Below are 25,760 nucleotides of genomic sequence, written 5' to 3' on the forward strand. Positions count from 1 at the left end.
AATAATAATAAAAAGAACTCAGTAACAGAAAGAAAAAGAAATATTGCCTGTAAGGGGGGAGGCAAGATAGTGGAGAAATAGGGAGTTCTGTTCATCCCACCTGCATCTCTCAAACAAAGAAGGACTGAAGCCAAAGGACTCCAAACCACAAGAGACTGGGAGGAAAAGAGATGGGGTCCACTAAGAAGTCAGCCTCAGAGGTGCATGATTGGGAACTGGGGAAGATAAAAACGGGTGGGGACATGGAGGCACGGAGGGGAGGAACCCCCTCTGTGGAGACAAAGGGAAGAGAAAGTGCAGTTGAGGAATTGTAGAACTGTCCCTGGAGAAGAGAAAAATCCCCACCCAGGATGGAGTGGAATCCTATCATCCTATATATAATCCAGGGCTATGGGAGAGAGATCCTATCTCTAACTGCAGAGGTTTCTTTGGGCTGGGTCCCCCAGTCCCAGAAATTCCCTCTGGAATAGACGGTATGCAAGGGATGCAGTCAGCATCAGGAGGAACTGGTCCTCTACTCGATCCCCTGCTAAGAAGTGCCCTGGCTTGCAGCATTACATTTCAGGCAGTATCATTAATGTGTACAGAGTAAGATCTGGAAAGGAGGCTGGGTGTGGGACATAGAACACGGCCCACCTTGGCTGAGACCGTGGCAAGTGAGATCAGATCCAAAAGAGTGATTTGCAAAGCCTGGTTGGAGAAGGGACTGAGGGTTGCCATTTTTCTCTCCACAACCACCAAGGCAGGGCCACAGGGAGCAGCACTCAGGACCCAAGGTGGAGGTGAGACCGGCCTACACCAAACCACGCCCATCTGCACTGGGTAGTTGTGTTTTTTTTTGTTTTTTACTGGAGCCAGGATAGATGATACAGAAACAAACAGCCCCTCCCCCAAGACCAGCATTGATGCATTGCCATGATTAACTCTAGATCAATTCTTGCTATTCAGAGATATTCTCCCTTATCTGATTATTATCTCTCCTCTCCTCTGGACTCAGTATTTTGGTTATAGGTTTGCTTAAACAGGCATAGTTAATACATTCTCTTGATGCATGTTCTACACCTCCATCATTACCTTCCTTTCTCTCTCTCTGAAATAATCAGACTATATAGTATCTATGGGCAACATTATCTTCATTTTTCTTTTCTCTCATCTCCTGCCATATTCTCCCTTTTTTGTATCTGAATTAAGCCTTTAAGTCTCTCTGCCTGGGCAATATTTAATTTCTCTTTCCCCCATCCCTATTATTTCTCTCTTTGTATGTGCTCTTCCATCAGCATTGCCTCCACCCTGCCCTTTATTTGTAGCTGAGATTTCTGGTTTTATGCTTTTAGACTATCTTTTGCATTTCATTGTTTTTGTTTTTGTTTTCCCAATTTGCTTGCCTGTCTGTTTTCCTTTCCAGGGCTACCTCAAGAAACAAGCCAAAGTACACATGGTGGAGAGTCCAAATATCACTACGAGTAGGTAAATAAAATAGCCAAAGTCTCAACAAGAGAGACCAAGAGACACCATTCAAAGAACACTTCCTGAACAGAGAGGCCCTGGACAGTCAAAGAGCCTTCTTTAATACAGCAGTACTCGCAGGTGCAGAGTGCATAACAAGCTTCTAAAACTGACAAGGGACAGAAAGCTAACCAAAAGGACAAAACGGAAGAACTCTCCACTAAAGAAATTCCAGGAAGAAATGACAGCTAAAGAACTGCTCAAAACAGATATAAGCAACATAACTGAACTAACATCAAAGGGAAACCTATCAGAGTAGTTGCACACCTATCTGCTGAAACTTGGTAGGCCAGGAAGGAATTGCAGGAAGTCTTCAATGTGATGAGCAGAAAAAATATGCAGCCAAGAATCCTCTATCCAGCAAGCTTGTCATTCAGAATAGAAGGAGAGATAAAAGTCTTCCCAAATAAACAAATATTGAAAGAATTCGTCACCACTAAACCAGCCCTACAAGAAAGCATAAGGGGGACTCTATGAGGAAAATGTTGCAAGGAACACAAGGTACCAGAGACACCAGCACAAGCATGAATCCTACAAAGAACACAATGACTCTAAATCCATATTTTTCAATAATAACACTGAATGTAAATGGACTAAATGCTCAAATCAAAAGACATAGGGTAGAAAAATGGATAAAAAACCAAAATCCATCTATTTGCTATCTACAAGAAACTCATTTTAGACCTGAGGACAACTTCAGATTGAAAGTAAGGGGATGGAGGAATATCTATCATGCTACTGGAAGTCAAAAGAAAGCTAGAGTAGCTATACTTGTATCAGCAAACTGGGCTTTAAAGTAAAGACAGTAACATGGATGAAGAAGGTCATTATATAATAATTACAGGGTCTATCCATCAGGAAGAGCTAACAATTATAAATGTCTATGCACAAAATACGGAAACATAAAATACATAAAACAATCAAAAACAGAAACAATCTTATGGATAAGAATGTGCTAATAGCAGAGGACTTTAATACTCCACTTATAGCAAAGGATAGATCAACTGGACAGAAAACACTAAGGAAACACTGGACTTGAATGACACATTGGACCAGATGGATTTGACAGATATATTTAGAACTCTACATCCTGAGGCCATGGAATTCACTTTCTTCTCAAATGAGCATGGCACATTCTCCAAGATAGTACACATGCTGGGACATAAAGCAGCCCTCAATAAATATAAAAGAATTGAGATCATACCATGCACACTTTCAGATCACAATGCTATGAAACTTGAAATCAACCACAGGACGAAGTCTGGAAAACCTCCAAAAACGTGGAGGTTAAAGAACACCATACTAAAGAATGAATGGGCTAATCAGACAATTAGAGAAGAAATTTAAAAAATATATGGAAACAAATGAAAATGAAAATACAATAGCTCTATGGGATTCAACAAAAGCAGTCCTAAGAGGAAAATACATTGCACTCCAGGCCTATTTCAAGAAATTAGAAAAAGCACAAGTACAAAATCTAACAGCGCACCTAAAGGAACTAGAAGGAGAGCAACAGGAGCACCCCAAACCCGGTAGGAGAAGAGAAACAATAAAAATCAGGGCAAAAATAAACAATATAGAATCCACAAAAACAGTTGAACAGATCAATGAAACCAAGAGTTGGTTTTTTGAAAACATAAACAAAATTGACAAACCTCTAGCCAGGCTTCTCAAAAAGAAATGAGAGAGCACCCAAATAGACAAAATCATGAATGAAAACAGACTTATTACAACCAGTCTCTCAGAAATACAAGCAATTATCAGGGAAATTAATGAAAAATTATACGCTAATAAACTGGACAACTTAGAAGAAATGGAGAAATTCCTAAATACACACTCATTACCAAAATTCACATGGGAAGCTATAGAAAATCTGAACAGACCCATAACTAGTGAAGAACTGAAATAGAGGCATTGTGACCTGAACTTGTGTACATCCAGCACCATTGGATGAGCCAGGAGTCTCAGCTGAGTTGGACATGCATCAGCTCAAGTACTCATGATATGCCTGAATGGAGCACTGTCATCCCCTCTTTCTAGGTGAAGACAATGACTCAGAGCAGCCTGTGATTTGACTCAAATTATCCCACTAAAGAGGCAGAAATTAGACTGAAACATGGATAGAATCCCAAACACCTTCTCTCTGAGCTCCTGTCCTCCCCAACCCTGGAACCAGGGAGCTCTTGGAGGCAGGGACAGGACCTCTAGAGATTCCTCAGCTGGAAGGACCACATCACTCCCCATTCTTGGAAAGAATGCATGAGAGAGAGAGAGTAGGGCAGAGGGTAGGTGAGGAAGGATGATAGGGGCATATCAAAGTGAGCATCTCAGTGAGATAGAGGATAAGAAAAATCAGTGGGGCCCCTGTATTAACATTGCCCTACGCAGAAATTTCACAGCATGAAGTCAAGGCATGTTCTTGTGACACAATGCAACTAAAGCCACCATCAGGTCACTATGTAGACAGGGAGAAGACTGTCTTCTGTGGGGAAACCTGTTGCCTCTCAGCCTCCGAAGCCATCAAGTTTACTGGATGTTTATTTGGAACCATCACAAGACAATGTTCTCTGTGCACTTGGTAATGAGCCATATGTCCTGCAGGAAGTGTGGCCAACTTTGCATCCTTGAGTTTTTGGGGGGATGGGGTAAGATAGATTTGGGCACATCTCCAAGGAGAGAAGTGAGAATGGAAGGCTATTTTTATTTCAGAAACTAGAGAACTGCAGATGTCCTGGCACTTAAAATTTTTTTTGATCAACTAAGGAGGAAGATTGTAGGCAAATCAAACTTTAAGGAAAGGCCCTGTGCATTTCTGACTTAAAAATGAGGCAACAGTGGGCCTATGATTCTGGCTTAACCTAGTCACTCTCCCCAGAAGTCACTGTCATTCCTATGCAGAGAACAGGGCCCTGCCAGCCCCCTTTCCCTGCCTGTCCCTCCCGCATGGTGTGCTGTTCCCCTCTGCGTGCACAGCTACTGCTCTGTCATAGAAGTGCAGTGGCAGTGATGGCTTCATTTAAAACTCTATTTCTTCCCAAAGACATGTTTCTTTGAAAAAATTATCACCAGGGCACCGGGGTGGCTCAGTCGGTTAAGCGTCTGACTTCGGCTCAGGTCATGATCTCACGGTTCATGGGTTCGAGCCCCCCATTGGGCTCTGTGCTGACTGCTAGCTCAGAGCCTGGAGCCTGCTTCAGATTCTATGTCTCCCTCTCTCTTTGACCCTCCTCTGCTCTCTCGCTCTCTCTCTTAGAAATAAATAAAACATTAAAATTTTTTTTTAAATTAAAGGAAAAACAATTACCAAGGCTACAGGTAATGTACAAGATAAAGTAATATCCTCTGATATGGAAATCTTTCTCATTTGATCCCCAGAGCACAATAATCATTTCCCCCTTGGACCTTGTGGGCTCTGGCACCCTAGTCCACTTTGCCCATGGGGTGTGACCAAGGTGTCAGGATACAACATGCCATCCAGGATGCAGAGACCCAGTGTGCATGTGGTCCTCCCCACTCCCAACATCCAGGCTCTGGCAAAGGATAGTTCTTCTCTCACAGGGAGTAACATGGACAAGGCACTCAGATAGGTGTCAAATCCACTAGGGCCCTGTTGCCATCCAAAGAGCTGTCTGATAGGAAGGCAAAGGGAGGACAGAAGTTGAGGCCATGGAAAGCATCATTACAGGGCACACAGAAGAACACACAAGGACTTGCCATGGGGAACTTATACCAAGTGCTGAAGAATGGCCTTGAATTAATGGGTGGGCTTTCCAAAGAATCTGCCCTTGAAGATACTATGTGGGCCAGATATAGGGATTTGGAATCCAGGCTCTCTAGTTGGAGGTAAGAACACAGCCTTAGACTAATTATAAAAACATGGATCTACATCAAGTTATTTTTCATTTCCATCTTGAAGTTAGGAAGTTGTCATATGTTCCTCCTCCTCAGCTGATTGTCAGGGTCATTAGGACCTGAATGATTTGATTCTATGCCCCAACTTTCTTATATGGTGCCTTGCACATGGCAGACATTCAAAACTGTGGCTTGCATGTTACAATATAGAATATTGGCAAGGTAGGCTCTTTATTCTTTGACCCTTTCAGGACTGAGAAAGCAACTGATTCTAGAGAAAAAGGAGCAATACATGTCTCAGTCTAACTTCAGGATCACATTCTGTGCTCAGTCTTTTTTTCTGCTACAGTCTCAAACAAGCAGATATCGTGAATTTAAAGACAGCTGCAAAGACCTTTACAATCTCCCCTCTTCCCAAATTTTAAGGAACGATTAGCTTCTACTTTCTCTCTGTTACAGTGCTTGCTCTCAAAATGTTCCCTTTGGAAACCCTCTCTCTGCGAACCCAAACACTATGCTCTGAGAAGCTCAAGTCACATAAGTATAGCTTCAGATTCTCATATTGGAAGTCCATTGGAGCCCAGTCTCGTACCCTCAGCAAGGAGCCAGACATACGAGAAAACCATCCGGAACCCTCTGGATCAGATCATCTTCCAGGTGAGTGCTTCAAGGAGACCTCTGTCAAAGCCATGTGATCAAAATAATTACCTAGTGAAGTTATGTCTGACTGTTTGACTGACAAAATCATGACTTATGATAACATGGTATTGTCTGAAGTCATTAAGTTTTGAGATAATTTGTTATACAACACCATTTAACTATAACAGCAGGTAAATTGCTCATCTGGTCTTGGTCCCTGTATCTGCCTCTGCTATTGGCCTCAAACCCCTCCTTCACATTCTCCCTCACAAGAAAAACAAGTCATGAGTCAGAAGTCCAAAGAGGAAAGAAGAGAAAAGCCACAGCAGAGAATCAGAAGAACCCTGTCCAGTGTTCTACTTGACAGACCCTTCAAACAGAGGCTACAGCCATGATTCCAGGAAGAATATAGAGTGCTTTTTCATCTTCCTTTACAGGTCAGGAAAAGTACATTTCTGTCAACATCAAGACAGGTGTACATTTTCTTCATGCTTTACTCTTCTCTTACCTAGAAAGAGATGACAGTCTCAGAAAGTTTCAGGAAGTGTCTCTCCACATTGGTGCCACTTGCCTAGGTACTTTAAAGACCAACTCATCTCTTCTATAATCAGCTCCTAATCATTCATAAATATCCTCATTCTGAGCTGGGGACAAAACCAGAGTGAGGGATGACAACTTGGCTGTGAATGGGCTTGCTGTCAAGAGTCCAGAGTGTCTGTGTTGAGACTAGTCTCCAGAGAAGTTTCTAGAAAAAAAACCCAACTGTGGAAGCTCCTCTAGAAGATTTGAGTAGTCAGAATTCAACCATCCAAAGTTGGTTGCTCATTCTAGCAAAAACAGCAGTAACAGCAGTAGAGGAGTGAGGGTGAAGGGGACAGGGATTAGGACCTTAAACTTTTATTGTCAATTAATCAACATTGATCTTCCCATGCCCAGGATGGTCCAACTTCTGCCTCATTACTGAATAACTAGCATGTTTTATGTCCAATATCACCCTTCCATCCCTCCTTCCTTTCATTCTTCCTTCCTTCCGTCCCTCCAGCCTTCCTTCCTTCCTTTGCACATATATGCCCAGCTGCTCTGCAAGGCTCTGGGGTCTGGGACATGACATTGACAAATGTGGGTGTGAGTTTGACCTCTGCCTGTTCAACATATTAACTAGGAAGACTTGGCCAAGCAATTAAGTGACTTTGAGTGTTTTTGACTTTAGAAAGGACCCAATAACACCTACTTTGTACCTATGATCCTCATGAGCACTTATTAAAGTGTCTGGCAAACAGACAACAGATGGAGCAAACAGCAACAGAGCTCAAGAAACAATGTTTGCCCTCAGGAAACTCAGGGCCCAGGTTGCAGCACGCAGGAGGAAATGAATGGCTGTGGCCAAGGTGGGGGCTCTGTGAGTCTGCCAGTCTCTGCCACAAGGAGCAGTCTGAGGACAGGCTCTGGATCCCAAACTCTGGCCTTTACACAGCTAAGGAATATATATGTGACAAGAGCTAAATTCAGAGATAGGTTAGACCATTTGTGATTTAGGTCACTTTTTCCCATCTCTTTCTTCTGCAAAACAGGCTGCTTTTGCCAAGCATGTGATAGCATTTCCATGGAAACCACTTCATCAGCTGTGTCCCATCTCACTGACACACAGTAGATTTTTTTTTTGTTGTTCTTGGGAAAAAGGACTGGATTATGAAGTGGAAGAGCATGGGCTCTTGTAAGATGGTATGTTTGCAAGGGCATATATGTCTTCCTCTGCACATCTTTTTCATCCTGGAACTTTTCACTAAGTTGTTTTGCTGTTGCTTAACAAACCATGGTGTGATGATGCTTAAAAACCAAATAGATACTTTTAGCCTGTCAAGGGCTTTGTTCTCATTCAAACAGGTCAACAAGAAGGCAGAAAGGAAGGGCTGGTGGTGAGGGAGAGATAAGCAAAGGTCAGAAGGTACAGGTAGTTATTAAGAAATGAAAGGTAGAAGGAGAGAAAGGAGGAAGAACATCTTATGAAAGTGTCCACAGTACACAGTGCACACAGAGATGAGACAAGCTCTGTGAGCTCTGACAGAGGCCTTCTGTTTGGCATACCCTCACCCTACCTTCTGGCCCCACTCCCTATGCACACCATACACATCACACAAATCACATGGATCACACACATACCATTTTTTATTCACACACCACACACACACACTCAACATATCTCACATGCCCCACACACATTTCATGCACACACCCAGCACATCACACATCTGCCCCACACCACACACACCCAGCACATCTCACACACATCTGACACATCTCACATGCTTCATATACATATCATGCACACACCCAGCACATCAGACAGGTCCCCACACACCATACATACCCTATGTCTCATATACATCCTACACTTTCCACACACCCTATGTCTCACACACTCCCCATCATATACACATTCATCACACACACAGCATACAAGACACACATAGACACCACATTACATGCACACAACACATTACACACACGCACACACAATATCACAAGTATACCACAAATTAGACACACCATACATATGTATGCACCCATACACAACACCCATACACCACATACACACCACAAAAGGCACAAGTATATACACACATGCACACATATCACACTACTTTCACATACCATACACACCTACCACAAATCACACACCACACACATGCACAAATCACTTACATCCCACACACAGAGGCACACATACCACATATGTGCATACACATATGCATCACCATACACATGCACAAACATATCATGTATACCATACTAAACACCCATCACCCACACCACATCATGCACACATCACACATCTCACACATACATATCACACACACACATCACATATTCTGTGCACACACACACACACACACACACACACTGGGTGCACAGATTTTATACAATCGACACACACTGAACATCCCTATGAATAAAACTTCATAAGAAGTATTTTGAGAGATATAGTGATGAGCAAGAAATGATCCCTACCCAGAAAAAGTTGTGAAAGAATGTGGAATGTGGATAGGTGCAGAGAAAACAGTCATGGAAGGTGGTCTGTATGCTGAGAATTAAGCCTGAAGAAGGCTTGAATAAAGCTGTTAAGACCTTTAAAATATACTCAGTTGGATTTTTGTTTTTGTTTGTTAGTTGTTGTTGGTTTTTTTTTGATGTTTTTTTAAAAATTTATTCCTGAAAGAGAGAGAGAGACAGCATGAGGTTAGGAGGGTCAGAGAGAGAAGGAGACACAGAATCCAAAACAGGCTCCCAGCTCTGAGCTAGCTGTCAGCACAGAGCCCAACGTGGGGCTCAAACCTATGAACTGGGAGATCATGACCTGAGCCAAAGTCGGATGCTCAACTGACTGAGCTACCAGAACCAGGTAGCTACCAGGTGCTCCAGATCATTTATAATTTTTTTTAATTTTTGAGAGACAGAGAGACAGAGTGTGAGCAGGAGAGGTGCAGAGAGAGAAGGAGACACAGATTCGGAAGCAAGCTCCAGGCTCTGAACTGTCAGGATAGAGCCCAATGTGGAGCCCGAACTCTTGAACTAGAAGATCATGACCTGAGCCGAAGTTGGCCGCTTAACCAACTGAGCCACCCAGGCGCCCCTGAATTTTGTTTTTTAACAATTTCAATAGCTAAGAGATTCTTAGGATAAGGGTTTGGTTTCCCCTGATACTAAATGGTAATCTCTGTCAGACATTGTCTAGAATAATAATGAATTGCTTACTCCCAAAGGGACTTTGGGAAACCAACTTGCAAAGTGCCACACATCACATTAAACCCTTAAAATAAGGTACCTCATGATGTTTCATAATAACTTTGACAGCAGTTATTACTGAATCCAGTTTAAGATAAAGCTGAAGGTCAGAGAGGCAGACTCAGGATTGTAGCCCAGGCTTTTTAACTTTAGTTCCATAGAACCTTAGCCCAAAACAGTTTACAGCACAACAAACCATACCACAACCATATAGCACCAACAAAAACAGCTACTTTCTGTTAAGCATTAACCATGTACCTCCCAGCAAGGCAATAAGCAGCCCTTTGAAGACTGTGCTGACTCTTTGGCTCAACTCACTGGCCCTCCATTTTGACAATAACTTTCCGTAACTCCTAGGGCCAGGGAACCCTGAGAGTGGAGCTTCAGACCTTCCCAGGCTGACTCCTTCTGTGTCAAAAGGAGTGAAATTACCAGCTAATTAAATGTCACAATGTCAGCCAGGGCAAGCAGAAGATATTGGAGGACAAACTCCAGGGTAGAGAACAAAATATGAGTGCTTGGGCCAGAAAGCTGCAATCTGCCCGTAGGAGAAAGGAAAAAATTTCTTCCATTAAGAATGATTCTAATCCGAGAAGGAGGCAAGATGGCAGAGAAGTAGGGACCTCCCTACACTTCACTCGCCCCCATCTGAACAGACCCATAACTAGTGAAGAAATTGAATCAGTTATCAAAAATCTCTCAACAAATAAGCGCCCTGGGCGATATGGCTACGCTGGGGAATTCTACCAGACATTTAAAACAGAGTTAACACCCATTCTTCTCAAACTATTCCAAAAAATAGAAATTGAAGGAAAACTTCTGGACTCATTCTACGAAGCCAGCATCACTGTGATTCCCAAGCCAGACAGAGAACCAGAAAAAAAGAGAACTACAGGCCAATATCCTTGATGAATACGGATGCAAAAATCCTCAAGATACTTGCAAATCGAATGCAACAGCACATAAAAATTATCCACCATGATCAAGTGGGATTCATTCCTGGGTTACAGGGCTGGTTCAATATTCGCAAATCAGTCAATGTGATACATCACATTAACAAGTGAAAAGATAAAAAGCTATGATCCTGTCGATAGATGCAGAAAAAGGATTTGACAAAATACTGGATTCCTTCTTAATAAACACCCTCGAGAAAGTCGGGATAGAAGGAACTTACTTAAACATCATAAAAGCCATCAGCTAACATCATCCTGAATGGGGAAAAACTGAGAGCTTTCTCCCTGAAAAATCAGGAACATGACAGGGATGTCCACTCTCACCATTGTTGTTTAATATACTGCTGGAAGTCCCAGCATATCAGACAACAAAAGGAAATCAAAGGCATCAGAATTGGCAAAGAAGAAGTCAAACTTTCACTTTTCACAGATGACATGATACTCTACTTGGAAAACCCGACAGACTCCACCAGAAGCCTACTAGAACTGATACACAAATTCAGCAAAGTTGCAGGGTGCAAAATCAACGTACAGAAATCCATTGCAATTTTATACACCAATAATGAAGCAACAGAAAGAGAAATCAAGAAAATGATCCCATTCACAATTGCACAAAAAAAACATAAAATCTCTAGGAATAAACCTAACCAAAGATATAGGAGATCTATTTGATGAAAACTATAGAAAACTTATGAAGGAAATTGAAGAAGACACAAAGAAATGGAAAAACATTCCATGCTCATGGATCAGAAGAATGAATATTGTTAAAATGTCATTACTATCCAAAGTGATCTACACATTCAATGCAATCTCAATCAAAATTGCACCAGCATTCTTCTCAAAACTAGAACAAACTATCCTAAAATTTGTATGGAACCACAGAAGGCCCCGAATAGCCAAGGTAATATTGAAGAAGAAAACCAAAATGGGAGGCATCACTATCCCAGACTTTAACCTCTACTACAAAGCTGCAATCATCAAGACAACATGGCATTGGCACTAAAACAGACACATAGAACAGTGGAATAGAATAGAGTACCTGGAACTGGATCCACAAATGTATGGCCAACTAATCTTTGACAAAGAGAGAAAGAGTATCCTATGGAAAAAAAGACAGCCTCTTTAACAGATGTTGCTGGGAGAACTGGACAGCAACAGGCAGAAGAATGAAACTAGACCACTCACTCACACCATACACAAAAATAAACTCAAAATGGATAAAGGACCTAAATGTGAAACAGGAAATCATCAAAACCCTAGAAGACAAAGCAGGAAACAACCTCCTTGAACTCAATTGCAGAAATTTCTTACTTGACACATCCCCAAAGGCAAGGGAATCAAGAGCAAAAATGAACTATAGGGACCTCATCAAGATAAAAAGCTTCTACACGGCAAAGGAAACAATCCATAAAACTAATAGGCAACAAATGAAATGGGAAAAATAAGTTGCAAGTGACATATTAGATAAAGGGCTAGTATCCAAAATCTATAAGGAACTCAACAAACTCCACACCCGAAAAACAAATAATCCGGTGAAAAAATGGGCAGAAGACATGAACAGACACTACTCCAAAGAGGACATCCAGATGGCCAACAGACACATGAAATGATGTGCAATGTCCCTCATCATCAGGGAAATACAAATCAAAACCACACTGAAATACCACCTCACGCTGGTCAGAGTGGCTAAAATTAACAAGTCAGGAGACTCTAGATGCTGGCGAGGATGTGGAGAAATGGGCACTCTCTTACACTGTTGGTGCAAATGTAAACTGGTGCAGCCCCTCTAGAAAGCAGTGTTGAGGTTCCTCAAAAAATTAACAATAGAACTCCCCTATGACCCAACAATAGCACTGCTAGGAATTTACCCAAGGGACACAGGAGTGCTGATGTCTAGGGGTACATGGACCCCAATGTTCACAGCAGCACTCTCAACAATAGCCAAAACATGGAAAGAGCCTACATGTCCATCAACTGACGAATGGATCAAGAAGATGTGGTATATTATATAATGGAATACTACAAGGCAATGAGAAAGAATGAAATCTTGCCATTTGTAGCAATGTGGATGGAACTTGAGGGTGTTATGCTGAGCGAAATAAGTCAGGCAGAGAAGGACAGATACCATGTGTTTGCACGTATAGGTGCATAGGAGGAACTTTACAGGAGTAAAGTTATGGGAGAGAAGAAGGGGAAAAATAGTTGGGGAGAGGGAGGGAGGCAAACCATGAGAGACTCTTGAATGCTGAGAACAAACTGAGGGCTGATGGGGGTGGGGAAGAGGGAAAGGGGGGTGATGGGCATGGAGGAGGGCACTTGTTGGGATGAGCACTGGGTGTTATATGGAAACCTACTTGACAATAAACTAAGAAAAAATAAATACATCTTTGGATATATGTATAATCATGTGAAATAAATAGCTTTGTGTCTTATAAAAAAACAACAACAATGATTTCAATCTGTCAGTTTTCTTTAGATACACAAAGGTCTGGTGGGGAGAGCCAGCTATTAAAATGGCTAGCTACTTGCTAAAATGTACCAGTTTTCCTGGGGATAAGTTCATCCACATGTGAGTTAAGTGTCCAGAGCAGTTAAAATCATCCAATTATGTTCTCAGGATGGGAAGAGTCAGTTGAAGACAGAAACAATGAAACAGTCTCAGGTCACAGGGATGGTCTAGAAAACTGGGAGAGTAGTGGGATTGTGAGCCTCATCTGTGAATGCCAAGCAGTATAGAACAATATTATGCCTACTGAGGAAATTATCCTGCCTGTTGACTGCCTGCAATAGGCCATGAAGTGTGTAGGAATTGACAGTATGACTTTGACTTGAGTAGTCATTTTGGAAAACGAGAGTTGTTTAGGAACTCATGAGGGGAGGGAGGAAGGAGGGAATCATCTCATATTGCTTACTAAATGAAAAAGCCTCTGAGGGAAGAGAGGTACCGTCTGTCTCCACCTCCATCTTCACCCCTTTCAAGCGCCATTTGCATGACTTCCATGATGGTCCAAGAGCATGACTTCCATGATGGTCATGGACATCTGGCCAGCCAACCTATCAGGGAAGATAAGATGGAGAAAGAGGAAAAGAGCAAACCCATGAAGCAGACTAAAGAGCCCAAACACACCATTATAGGGAAAGGAGCTGTAATTAAGCTTCCTCTTGCAGTCTTGCCTGGAGAAGATAACATAATGACTCCTTAATACTGAGGCTCATTTTGTTTTTCTGTTCCTCTTAAACATTGTATAAAAGAATAAAAAAGTTATGATATACTTCCAAAGAAAGTTTCAGAATGGATTTCAGAAGTCTGCTAAACCAATCTGGTGCTATGTCAGACAGATACAACATCTGTTTCTCCATGGCATAGCAAATGACAGGAGAGAGAGCACAGGAATGAGAAAGAGTGTGAAGACTTGGGGGAGCATATGGCTGTCAGTAAAAACCAGTCCAAAGTCCCATATATCTCGATCTGTTCATTCCAATGAGTTCATAGGCACTGAAAGACAGCCATCTCTTCTCCTTTCAGAACTATAAACAAATATATCAGCCCCTTTTCCATAAACAGGGTTACATGAGCAAAGAGAGTCTAAGATAGTGCAAAACCTATTTTTTTAATAAAAATTAATTCATAGATTCGATGCCACCCCAACAAAAATGCCATCATTATTCATATAAAATACTGAGATTATTCTAAAACTCTTATGGGTATGTAATGGTCTGAAAATAGCCAAAATGATACTGAATGACAAAAACTAAAACTAAAGGACTTACACTAACAGCTACCAAGCCACATGATAAGGCTATATTAATTCATATGATATGTTATTGATTCAAGAGTGAGCAAACTAACTAGTGGAATAGAAAATAAAATTCAGAAACAAGGACATACGTATAAGAGCACCTGATTTATGACAAAATAGCACTGAGTGCAAAGGATAGTCTTTTCAGTGAATTGTGCTCAGACAGTATGTGTGTGTGTGTGTGTATGTGTGTGTGTGTGTATGTCTGACTTACATCATAACCATGCACAGAGATCAACCCAAGATGAATTATTGCAGAGGTAAACATAGGCGATACCTTTATGACCTTCAAATAGGTAGGTTTCTTCAATAGGACACAAAGAAAGAAAATTAAAAATGGATAAACTAGATACTATAATTAAATTAAAGCATCAGGTAATGACAGTAATTTGTATCATACTAATCATCCTGCCAAAAACAACCAAAAGCTCAGGAACACACACACACACACACACACACACACACACACACACACACACACTGAAGAGTGTTGCAAAGCAGGCAGAAACTAGAAGAGGCATGAGAGCTGGAAGAAGGGAATTATATTAGGAGATACCACCATTGATTCAGCTTTACCCCAAGGGTATTTTCCTACTTTACACAGAACATGGTGGATATAGCTCAAGCAGAAATCAAAAGTATTGAGGTGAAGTGTTGGAAGTCAGCTGAGAGACATTTCTCCAGGGAACTCTACCATTCTTGCATAAATTATGAGAAAAGAACCGACCAATATTTGTTCCAATCTTTTCTATGATGCTAGTGCAGCAGACAACCTTAAACTATAAATATGTATCACCCTCCAGAGCAAAGGGAATGTATGCTTATTTTCCAACAGAATGGAGATAATGTTTCCTTCTGGAACAAAAAGTAAGCATGCTTAACCCTCTTTTAAAAGATTCAGATTCTCTGAGTTCAGGGTTCCTCTCCTGTGACCTAATATACTGCATGTGCAGATATCATCTGGCCCTTTTCACATCACCCTGAAGAGAATTGGGGCTCGTGGAAATTGGAACAAAAATTCTGATATTCTAGCTACTGCTGTTGCTATGAGTAATAACCTATCTTTTGTCTCTGATCGATGAATCCTGTGCCTTCTACTACTGCTCTTGAAACTGGGGTGAGCTACCTTGTTAGAGTGCAAGTAGAACAAAATCTCAGACCCTATGAAGTTATTGGCAGTTGATGTAAAGAAGATAGAATGTTGACCAAAACATGGCTTTCTGTAAGAGGAAGTAGGAAGACCTCAAGGGTCTATTGACAGGATTTAAGGGAAGTCCATAGGAATTAGTAACAAAAATATTCACTAAACGGTATGGTACACCAGGTAATCCATGGTCATAACATTCACATTGTTGCCTGAAAATTAGGAGGAGGTGGCTGCAGGCTGAAAAATGGAAGCAGGTTCAAACTGTTCAAAGATAGCTGCCTGAACAGTGTGTTGGTCATTATTAGCTCTCCTTAAGATGGGGGACTCATTTGCCAATCTGATAGTGAACCTTAGAGCCTCCCCTATTTCAAAAACTAGTACCTACATTCATCATGGGTGGGCAGATGGCTTTGCCCCTTTCCAACAGTAATTAGAGAGACACGTATATGCACTTGAATGTGAGAGGAGGGAAGGCAGCAAAACAAATTCTTAGAATTCTGGCTGATTTGTGAGGAAATGAGGAATGCTGTAAAGGAAGAAGGTGGTAGCTAGACTGTCTTGAAGCTCAGTGTCTCCTACAGTCTCTCATGCCAACCTGGGATCATTTGAAGTTGACAACAGTCTCACTGTTTCTGCCCTTGCCCACTGGGTTCTGTCTGCTGTAAGGAAGCTTTGGCCCTCTCACTGTATTCCCAAGACACAAACTCTCACTGGAAAGCACAGGTGAAATACTGGCTCATATCTGGGCTCTTAGTGCTGACAAAGGTAATGAAGGTGGAGAGGACAATGAGGAACTGACCTGAAGGAATCTAGATAGGTTCTTAAAGTTCAGCCCCTATGCCCTAGGAAACCTCTATCTCTCATGTTAAAAGCACACACACACACACACACACACACACACACACACACACACGAGATATTATTACCATAGCAAGGCAGCCAGTGTCCCAGATTAATGTGGACTCTTTTTTTAAAAAAATCACCACAGTGCTAGTCAAGCCTGTGTAAGGCAGGAAGCCATGTGGCTGTGGCAGCTGAGTGAGGGTAGCCCTACAGCTAAAATGTATGGTTTTAGTACTGATGATGGGAAGCTTCAGAAGTAGAATAGAGCTGTGAGCAGCCTCTGTGCCACTCAGAACTGAAAGTAAATGTTCCCAGTTCAGATCTGTTTTCCCTATCTCCCCACTCTCCCCAGACCTCAGATACTCTAGAGAAGATGATGAGAAGTCAGGGGAGGCCCCTGCCCCAAGGCAACTGGAGATCATAGGTACCTGTATGTTAGGGAGTTCTGGGAGGGGAAGGATTCAGACTTTTATAGCTTTGATGGGCACAGGCAGCCGTGCCACCACCCTACCCAGTCCAATGGTTAAAAAGTCGAAGGAAATCCAAATTCAACTAGTAGAGTTTGGAGCAGGTTCGCAGCATGGAAGACAAATATAGTGATGTTGTGGGTGGGGCCCACAACCAGCACCACCAATAACTGGAAGCACAATTTTAGGTATGTTTCTTTCTTTTTTCCTCGATCTCTTTAGATCTCAGTTATCCTAGCTAGTGACATGGCCTTGTATACTGAGTTTCAGCTACACATCAGGTGTCAAATTGGAAAAGCAATTCATACCTTGATTCACAAAACTATCAGAAGCAGAAATAAGATAACAGATGCAAAAGTGCTCTGAAGAAGAATACCTGCAGCAGAAAGGGATTACTTGTATTAGGGCACTGAGATGGGAGCATAAAAGTGGTTTGGGCCAGCAAATGATACTTGCAGGGTGCCAAGGAGCTGGAAGAATTACCAGGTCAAGCTTGTTCTTAGTGTCCCTTGCATATATTTTGATGGATACTCTTTCTATCTTAATTGACCAGCAGTTTCATCCTTATGATTTCTTTGCTTTCCCCACCGATTCCACCTGACAGGTGTCCACTGAGTAATATAAGTGACAGCAGTGGCTTTTAATACCCAAAGTTTGTATCACAGTTTCTATTCTTTCTCATCAGGCACTTCATCCTGAAACAAGCTTGGCAGGACTAAGTAAATACAAAGAAATAAGTCCACATACATACATAAATACATACATATATATGTACATACATACATACATAAGAAAGGGGGAAACCAAGACGTTATAAAATCATATCTTTTAGGGATTCTCATAGGAATAGTGAGGACAGGTGATGTGGAAGTACTATGGTTAAAGCAAATGAATTTCAATATTAATTAATTTGTTTTAAATAATTCAGTGGAAAACGCAATTGGGACCTGTTCTGTTGATTTTCAGTGTCTTACTATGTGCGAAATTATCTAATAATTAAAAAATGATGTTTTGGTTTTCTTGCTAATAACAGCATACCATGTATATTGAAAGCGATAGTAATTTGGTAGAGAACTGCCATATTTCATTTCATGGTTATTTCTTTCTACTATTGCTGTGAGTGAGTGTGTTTCTGTGTACCTTTCTTACCCTTCTTTCACATGGTTATTCTACATTTTTTTACTCTTTTTTTCTGTCTCTTTTTCTTCCCTGTGATTTTCTGCCTAGGAGGACATCATCATTCTGTCTGTCTGTTTCTCCAGGTGGCTCCTTTTCTCCTGGGTTCTCACTTCTAAATTTCTTTCCTTTACATTCTGCCCTCACTATCTTTGCTGAGCCTCACAGACTAAATCTTTTATTCCAGTGTCATCTCTCCCCTGTAGAGAGGAGACTAACAAGGAGCATAGCTCCACTTAACTCCCTCTGGAAAGCACACAGAAAGCTGGTCTCAGCACTGAGGTATCAAAACAGAATGGGCTATAGAAGAAGGAGCTGTGGACAGAGAGACCACTGAAGGTAGCAGACAACACCTGTGAGTCATGGTGCAGAGGGCGAGAATGGCTCTGGCACCCATGAATTCTATAGCAATTTTACTCCTGATGAGAGAGATAAACAAAATGGTAAATTTGGAGTGAGACGGACATGTTTCATTCAAAAATACTTATGTCTTTATTTTAAGAAGACCTTAAACTTTATACAAGCACTTCAGATGTATTGTATCACATCTTGTCAAGGAAGAACACCAGCCCTAGGTTCTAGCATCAGTGTTACAACTTATTGCCTCAGGAATTCCATATTCTCATTATAAAACCAAGGAAATTGTCCACTAAGTACTACAGAATTGTAATCTCTACCCAGATCTAGATTTCGAATATTGTACATGGTATCACATATGCAGTGAATTTGAATGCCTTTGCATAACTCTTGTGGAGTCCCATTAGCACAGTCTGCATGATGCCTTATTATTTATCCTGTGGCCATTCAATGTATTTGTGACAAGCTGTGCCCATAGTAGACTGGAACTCCGGGAATGGAGATGTGGTCTCTGCTCTGGGTTGGAGAGGAGATGTGAAAAAGTACAGAAAAGGGAGAAGAAAATTGGGGTAGAGATGCATTTGGTACATATATGGCTACTTGGGAAGCCTGGGAGAGAGTGGGTTTGCTGCCACATCACAGAGCTGTAGCTTGACACTAAGACTCCTGCTCCAAACTTTCCTACTTAGATCTTAAGGGAATAGATGGGTGGAGAGTAGTATCAGAATTTTAAATACATTCCTATTTAGCTAATAAGTTAGAATGTGGTAAATGAAAAGAGAGACTAATTTACACAAAGCACTGTGAATGGTGTGGTGAAACCCACTCTGCTCATAGCACAGTTGGTAGCCTTGAAGGCTGGCTTTCTCGTTCACTTTGCCACTTGTTTCTTGGGTAGAGCCCAAGAGAGAGTTCCATGTACTTGTTGGGTGGAGATCAAATGCTCAAGAGAGAATATCTTACACTGGTATAAACATAAACCATAGTCCACAAGAAGAATGTCAAGTTGGTTCCACCATTAACTAACTGCAACTGTGATCAAGTTTGTCATTTTTTTCTTAAATTCAGTTTCCACATCTCTAAATGGAGATAATATTACCTTCCCTGTGGAGTTATTGTGAGGGCAAAATCAGTTTCCAGGAGTGGAGTACTGCCTAAATTTCTGGCACACGTTCAGAACTTCATCACAGTGGTGGTTCCCTTCTGTCATCAGAACTGGAAAACATTTCCCCGGCACAAGAAGCTTCCAAACGATACTGCTGCTTGTGACAATGGTGATGAGGAGGAGGATCTGAAAGGCTCCATGAGGTTAAAATTCTCATTCTAGGTCACACACTAGTTAATGGTGGAATTGGGGGTCCAATGGAGTGCTTTCTGAAATGTAGTCCTTTCTGATTCCAAAGCCCATGACGTTATCTCTTGCCTTCAGGTTACATGGCATTCTCAAACAGCCTTCATCATGTGCTCTGAGCGAAGATTACTTCTTCACATGTGAAAAGAACAAATAGCCTCATCCCACTCTGGTGTTTTAAGGCCTGGAAATAGTAGGACAAGCCACTGTGGGATTACACTCTGGCTGAGCAATCATTGACCCCTTAAAGGCCAATCTGAACCAGAGAGATAGTCCATGTGTTCAGTTTACAGGATAAGTCTCAGCCCTTGAGGTCAGAGGTGGCATTGGATCCAGCTAGCCCGTTAGATGCACTGTCCCAACCTAAGTTCTCCCTTCTCTGAATGTAAAGAGTATTTGGTGTGCCAGGGGAGGGAGTTGATTTGTCAAATTAGCAGTAAGGATTTCTCTAAAAGCCTGTAAGAACATTCATTTTAGAAAGGAGCTGAATCATGAGTATCAGCAGGCTGGAAAAGAGTTATTGGGGGAAATTAAAATGTACAAACCACAGAGAAGAAAAGCTCTATAGAGAAAATAATATCTCTACCTTAGGATGGCAGGATTTACACACCTTACATCATTTCATCTTTAGGACCACTCTGTCAGGCATATGTGATTTTTATCACCACTTTTATGGGTACCACAAAGAGTCACAGTGTGGCAAAGTGATTTGCCCAAGATAAGAGTGATATTGCCTGGTCCCAGTTACCCTGCACAAAGGTGCTCTGACAGGAACCCCACGATGTTACAAACATGTACCCAAGCACACACAGATGTATGCAACCACACACCATCTGGTGCTTTAAAAATAAACTATGAGAAGAGAAGACATGCTGTGCTGCAGAATATAATAAAAAGGACTCAGACTTTTCTCACATGCAGGACACCCCCCTCATTCTCTAAGGGTGAGGGGTAAAGGTTGATTAGTCAGCAGGAAGAATTTATTTTATAGCTCAGCCATAATGGTTTGTGATGCCCTTCAGCTTCTCTCTGTCTCACTGTTTCTGCTCATTTCTGGGCCAGCTCTTCTTGACACTCAACTCTCCCAGCTCTGGCAAAAACACATACAGGCACACAAACACAGACACACACATACCATTGCTATTGAATGCTCAAGGAATCCAAACTCATTTTAATATTGTTGTAGGCATAATTCCATTTGAAGACAAATCTGATGACAAAAATAAATATAGAATAAAGTCAAAGCAAGAATCTCTTCTGGATGATAAATTTGGGTGTTTCCCCCATTGGACTGCACATCCATCTGATAGAATGTGTCATGCTATCCAGGGACCAACCTTACCCCTCTAGAAGGAATTAAGTCTAGTGATTAACAGTGTGAGATTTGAAGTCAGATTTCAAGATGCATCACCTTGGACAAATCACTTTACCTCTCCATGGCACTGATAAATGGCATAAGAATCACATCTACTTCACAGAGCAGTTTTGACAATTAAATGATATAATACACATAAAGAATGTAAAAAAAATCTGGCATGTAAAGTACCACTTAAGCATTAACTTATTACAATTTACACTTCAGCCCTGCTTAAAAGTCTGGTAGAAAAAACTCTGGCTCTCATGTCTTAGTATTTCTTCCAAAGTGCTAGCAGCTACAAAATGGGCAGAAAATCCCCAGTCAGCACAGCTCAGGGCTGCATCATTGAGGCAGAACTAGTGCAAACCCCATAGTTTGGGCTGGGTCAGAGGTCAGAGGCTGCATTTTCTTCTTTCTGTTGACCTGAGGAGAGGAGACCTCCTTGCCTCAGACCAACTAGATCTGCCTCATCTTTAAAGCCTCATATGATGCCACAAAAAACCCTAGGAAGTTCAGAAACCTACTGCTCACAAACATGAATGTACCTCAAATAAAAGGAGGTTAGTAGGTGGGAAAATGAGCCCAAGAGGATGTCAGGAATTTTCCCAGGGTCCTGAGGAAGAGAGAAGAGGAGAAGTCAGCCCTTAGGTGCCCAATTCAAAGGAAAGATTGAGGACTGAGAGGCTAGATCATCCTGAGCCCCAGGAACTCTAAGAGAAGGCAATAGTTGTGCATATGAGGCCTAGGGCACAGTGATGTTCAGATAGTCATCATGGGGAGACTCCTGGTGCAATCAGACTTTGGTGCACACCTAGACTCTACCACTCCTTAGCCGTGAAGCCTCTTGGCAAGTGGCTTCTTCACCTCTGCATCTCTGGATGTATATATATTGAAAGTTGTGTGTGCACCACATGGAAGAAAAATGTGCTTGGATCCCACAGCAGGATGCATTTGAGATGGGAGGCTGGGAAAACACCACTTGGTGAAATCGTAGCCAAAGTAGGAGAATCTCATACTACTTCAAACAGGCTCATGGAGAAGCAGAGAAGGAAAAGGGAAATCTAGAAAGAAGCCAAGATAAATGGCCTACAGTGACAATAAGGGGAGAACAGACCCAGATGGTTAGACATCATGCCAGGGATGAAATGTGCCCTGTCAGAGAAAGAAGGACAGAGCAGCGTGGCTCTTGTTGAAGGTCAAGGCTGCAGAGAAGTGAAGTTATAGCCAAAGATAGTGACGATTGCACTTAGCATTGGCCCCAGACAGGGCAGAGCTCACTATAAAACTCAAAATACAAGGCACATGTGTACAGCAGATTTGTGCCACATACACAGCAGTACAGAAGAGGGAGAAAGTATCCTCAGGAACTTCCCATTTGAGTCAACTTAAGGGAAGGTGAGGTGATGGTGTTCTGTTTGTTGTTTTTCTTATTCTTCCATTGCTCATTGGCTTCTCCAGAACCATTACACTCTCCAGAGAACTGTGACTCAAGTAAATGGGTTTTTTCAGGGTCACAAAACTAATAACTGAGCTTTGGATTCAGATCCAAGTGTATTATTACCAGATCTTATAGTCAATCTTCCATACTATGAAGCCACCTAGACTAGACAACCCATGGAAGTACCTTTCAAGGAGAGATGCTCATGCATCACCTTCATTTAGTTACAGCAATGGTTTTCAAGAAGAGAAGGCATCCCTTCAGGGCACATTTGGTGGGGTCTGGAATTTGGACTGTCACAACTTGGGGAAAGGTGCAAGTATTTCTGGCATATAGTAATTTAGTAGGGAGAAGTCTGAGATGTTAAGTACCTTAACATGCGCAGAACAGCCAGAACAAAGATTATTGAGCCCAAAATGTTGATAATGTGGAGGTCAAGATGCCCTGATTTACCATAATGGAATGTCCTCCTCTGATAAGTCAGTCAGGAAGCCTTCATCATCTCATCTTTCTGCTTCCCCAAACATCCCTATTCCTTTAGTCTCTTTAGGAAGCATTCTGAAGGGTCAGTTTATTATCACTTTTTACCCTAAGGAGAGGGGCAGATGTACAAGATGACTTCTTCATCCCTGAATAAGATCCTTGTTCTCAGCATACTTTTTGTGTAGCCCAGGGAGTCACACTCCATGGTCACAGAGGCTACTATCAACAGATGGCATCAAAGATCAGCTGGTTGTCACACCATATGTCCCAGAACATGCCTGGTAGCAGGATGGCTGACCACACAGAAACACTCTGCATACTGAATTACAAATTCCCATCTAGGTGAAAGACTTCTAATGTGACTTAAGGGGAGATCCTTTCTGTGTAGCCAGTGCCTTCTCAATCATTTGCTTTCCAAGAACACCAAGCATAAATCATCCCCATGGAATGAGAAATGATCCAAAATGAATAAAGGACAATGAGCCCATTTGAGTGACAGAAGGCAATGATAGTGCAATGTCTGACAAAACTGTAATGACACCTCTGATAGCAGACCCATGCAGTTAGTGTCTCCCTCCCAAATACAGCAAATTACCTAGCAAGGGCACAGAATCTTGGCAGAATTATTCACTACCTGGAAAACAATTTCACACTAGAATAAACAGAAGAGAGAGAGAATAATAAATGCATTGCATTGTCCAGTTCTTAACCTGGGACTTGATATATATTAAAAAAAACAAGTCAATTATTTTCAGCAATGACAGAAACTCACCTTGTTTAGCAAAATAAGATAAAGAGGTCTGAGGGTAGAGAGCCAGCTATCTGAGGAAAGACATCCTGAGATGATAAATATCTAATGCCAAGCCTTCACTCAGCTGCAGGCTTCTAAGGGACAGACACAGCCAAGTCAGTTACGTTTGAGAGAGCAGAGGAAGGAGAAGCAGCACAGTACATTAGGAGATGAAGGAGTATCAGTTACTAGGGAGTTGTTATAAAATATAGAAAGCAAAACATAAAAAAATGTAGTTATTTTTCAATAAAGGCTTCCTGTCTCTCTGTGGGATTTAGTTCCTGCTTTCATATTCTATGCAGTGTCCTGGAAAGGCATTTGACTTTCTGTGAGGCATCAGAACATGAGACAGAAAGATGTGCTTATTTCCCAAGACAAAGCTGTGTTGTTTTCTTCATTGTCTGCTGGACAGATGGACTTTCTGCATTGTTAAACCACTCAAGAGGCATTCAAAAGAAAACACTTAAATCCTAAAGTAAATGGGCTTTCATACTTATAGATCTATGATGCAAACAAATAGGAACCATTCTACCTTTGATTCCTGGGATTGAAATTGTATGTACTAACAGTCTCCCGGGCTTTCTGGAGCAAGACACCAGAGCATGTGGTAGGGGAAATGATCAAGTTATATTCTGGGCAGTGGAAGTGTTTTGTAATACAGTAGAATTGCTTTTTCTGTCTAAGATGATGGTTGCAGTGCTCCCTGGAGTATAGAGGTGTCCTTGAAAATCGCTTACATTCTGCAGAGCCTGTAATTCTCTTATGCCTTATAATCCATGACCTTATCTGTTTTCTTCCAGGCACACACAAGAAGAGTAAGATGATCCATTTTCAGTTAAGCATCTAATTGGTCCTAGATGAGCATCCAGTAACACAACTGCCAAGGCATTTCAGACATTCTTGAGCATCACTTGCAGGACCTGTCTAATTCACACATGAAAATGCATTAAGAAAAATATGTCATGAGTTTCTCCAAAGTAAGTGTGTCTATATAGACAAAGGTTATTTATTTCTTAAAACACATCCTAAGTTGTATAAAGAGCAAAGTCCCTTCCTTGTTCTCTATTGTGTCCTGAGTACCATTTAATGCTTTGTTCACAGTAATCACATAATCAATCATTAGTGAGTAAACGAATAAATCTGTTTTATTCATTACAGAAAAGTCTCATTCCCTTGTTGTGGATCCCCCTCATCTAACTCTCTACCCCTTTCCTGTCTCTTCAAGCTGACCAGTCCAGCAGGAGATGATAGAACACAGAGTTGGTCTTTTGACTGAGGGCTCTGGATCACTGAGAAAGGCCAGTTGGGGTCTGATCCTTCTTAAGAGCATAGATTTGGGCTCTCATCAAGCCTTCCCAGGGAAAGGATGAAGTAAGAAGGAAGGATGAGACTGGGAGTATGGCCTAAAAGAGCATGGAAGGTGCCGTATCTAATGGAAGCTGGGTATAATTTTAAGAAATGAGAAGCCAGACACACAGAGAAACTCAGCCAGAAAGCTGAAAAACAAGGATTTCTCTTAATAATAACTGCAATGGTTTTTAATTACTAAAACCTTTTGTTAAACATTCTAAAAACCTCATTATCCTTAAATATCAGGAGCCTTTAGCTTTGCTGATATAACAGCCTTTAGATATGTATGTGTGCGGCTGACCCACAAACCTTAACTTAAATTGGGATGATTACGCTCAGCATAACACCCTCAGGGTCCATCCATGTTGCTACACATGGCCAGATTTCATTGTTTCTCATTGCCATGTAGTATTCCATGGTATAGATAAACCACATCTTCTTGATCCATTCATCTGTTGATGGACACTT

Source organism: Hyaena hyaena, unplaced genomic scaffold, assembly GCF_003009895.1.
Source record: "Hyaena hyaena isolate Hyena2069 unplaced genomic scaffold, ASM300989v1 scaffold_465, whole genome shotgun sequence".
NCBI classification, from domain to species: Eukaryota; Metazoa; Chordata; class Mammalia; order Carnivora; family Hyaenidae; genus Hyaena; species Hyaena hyaena.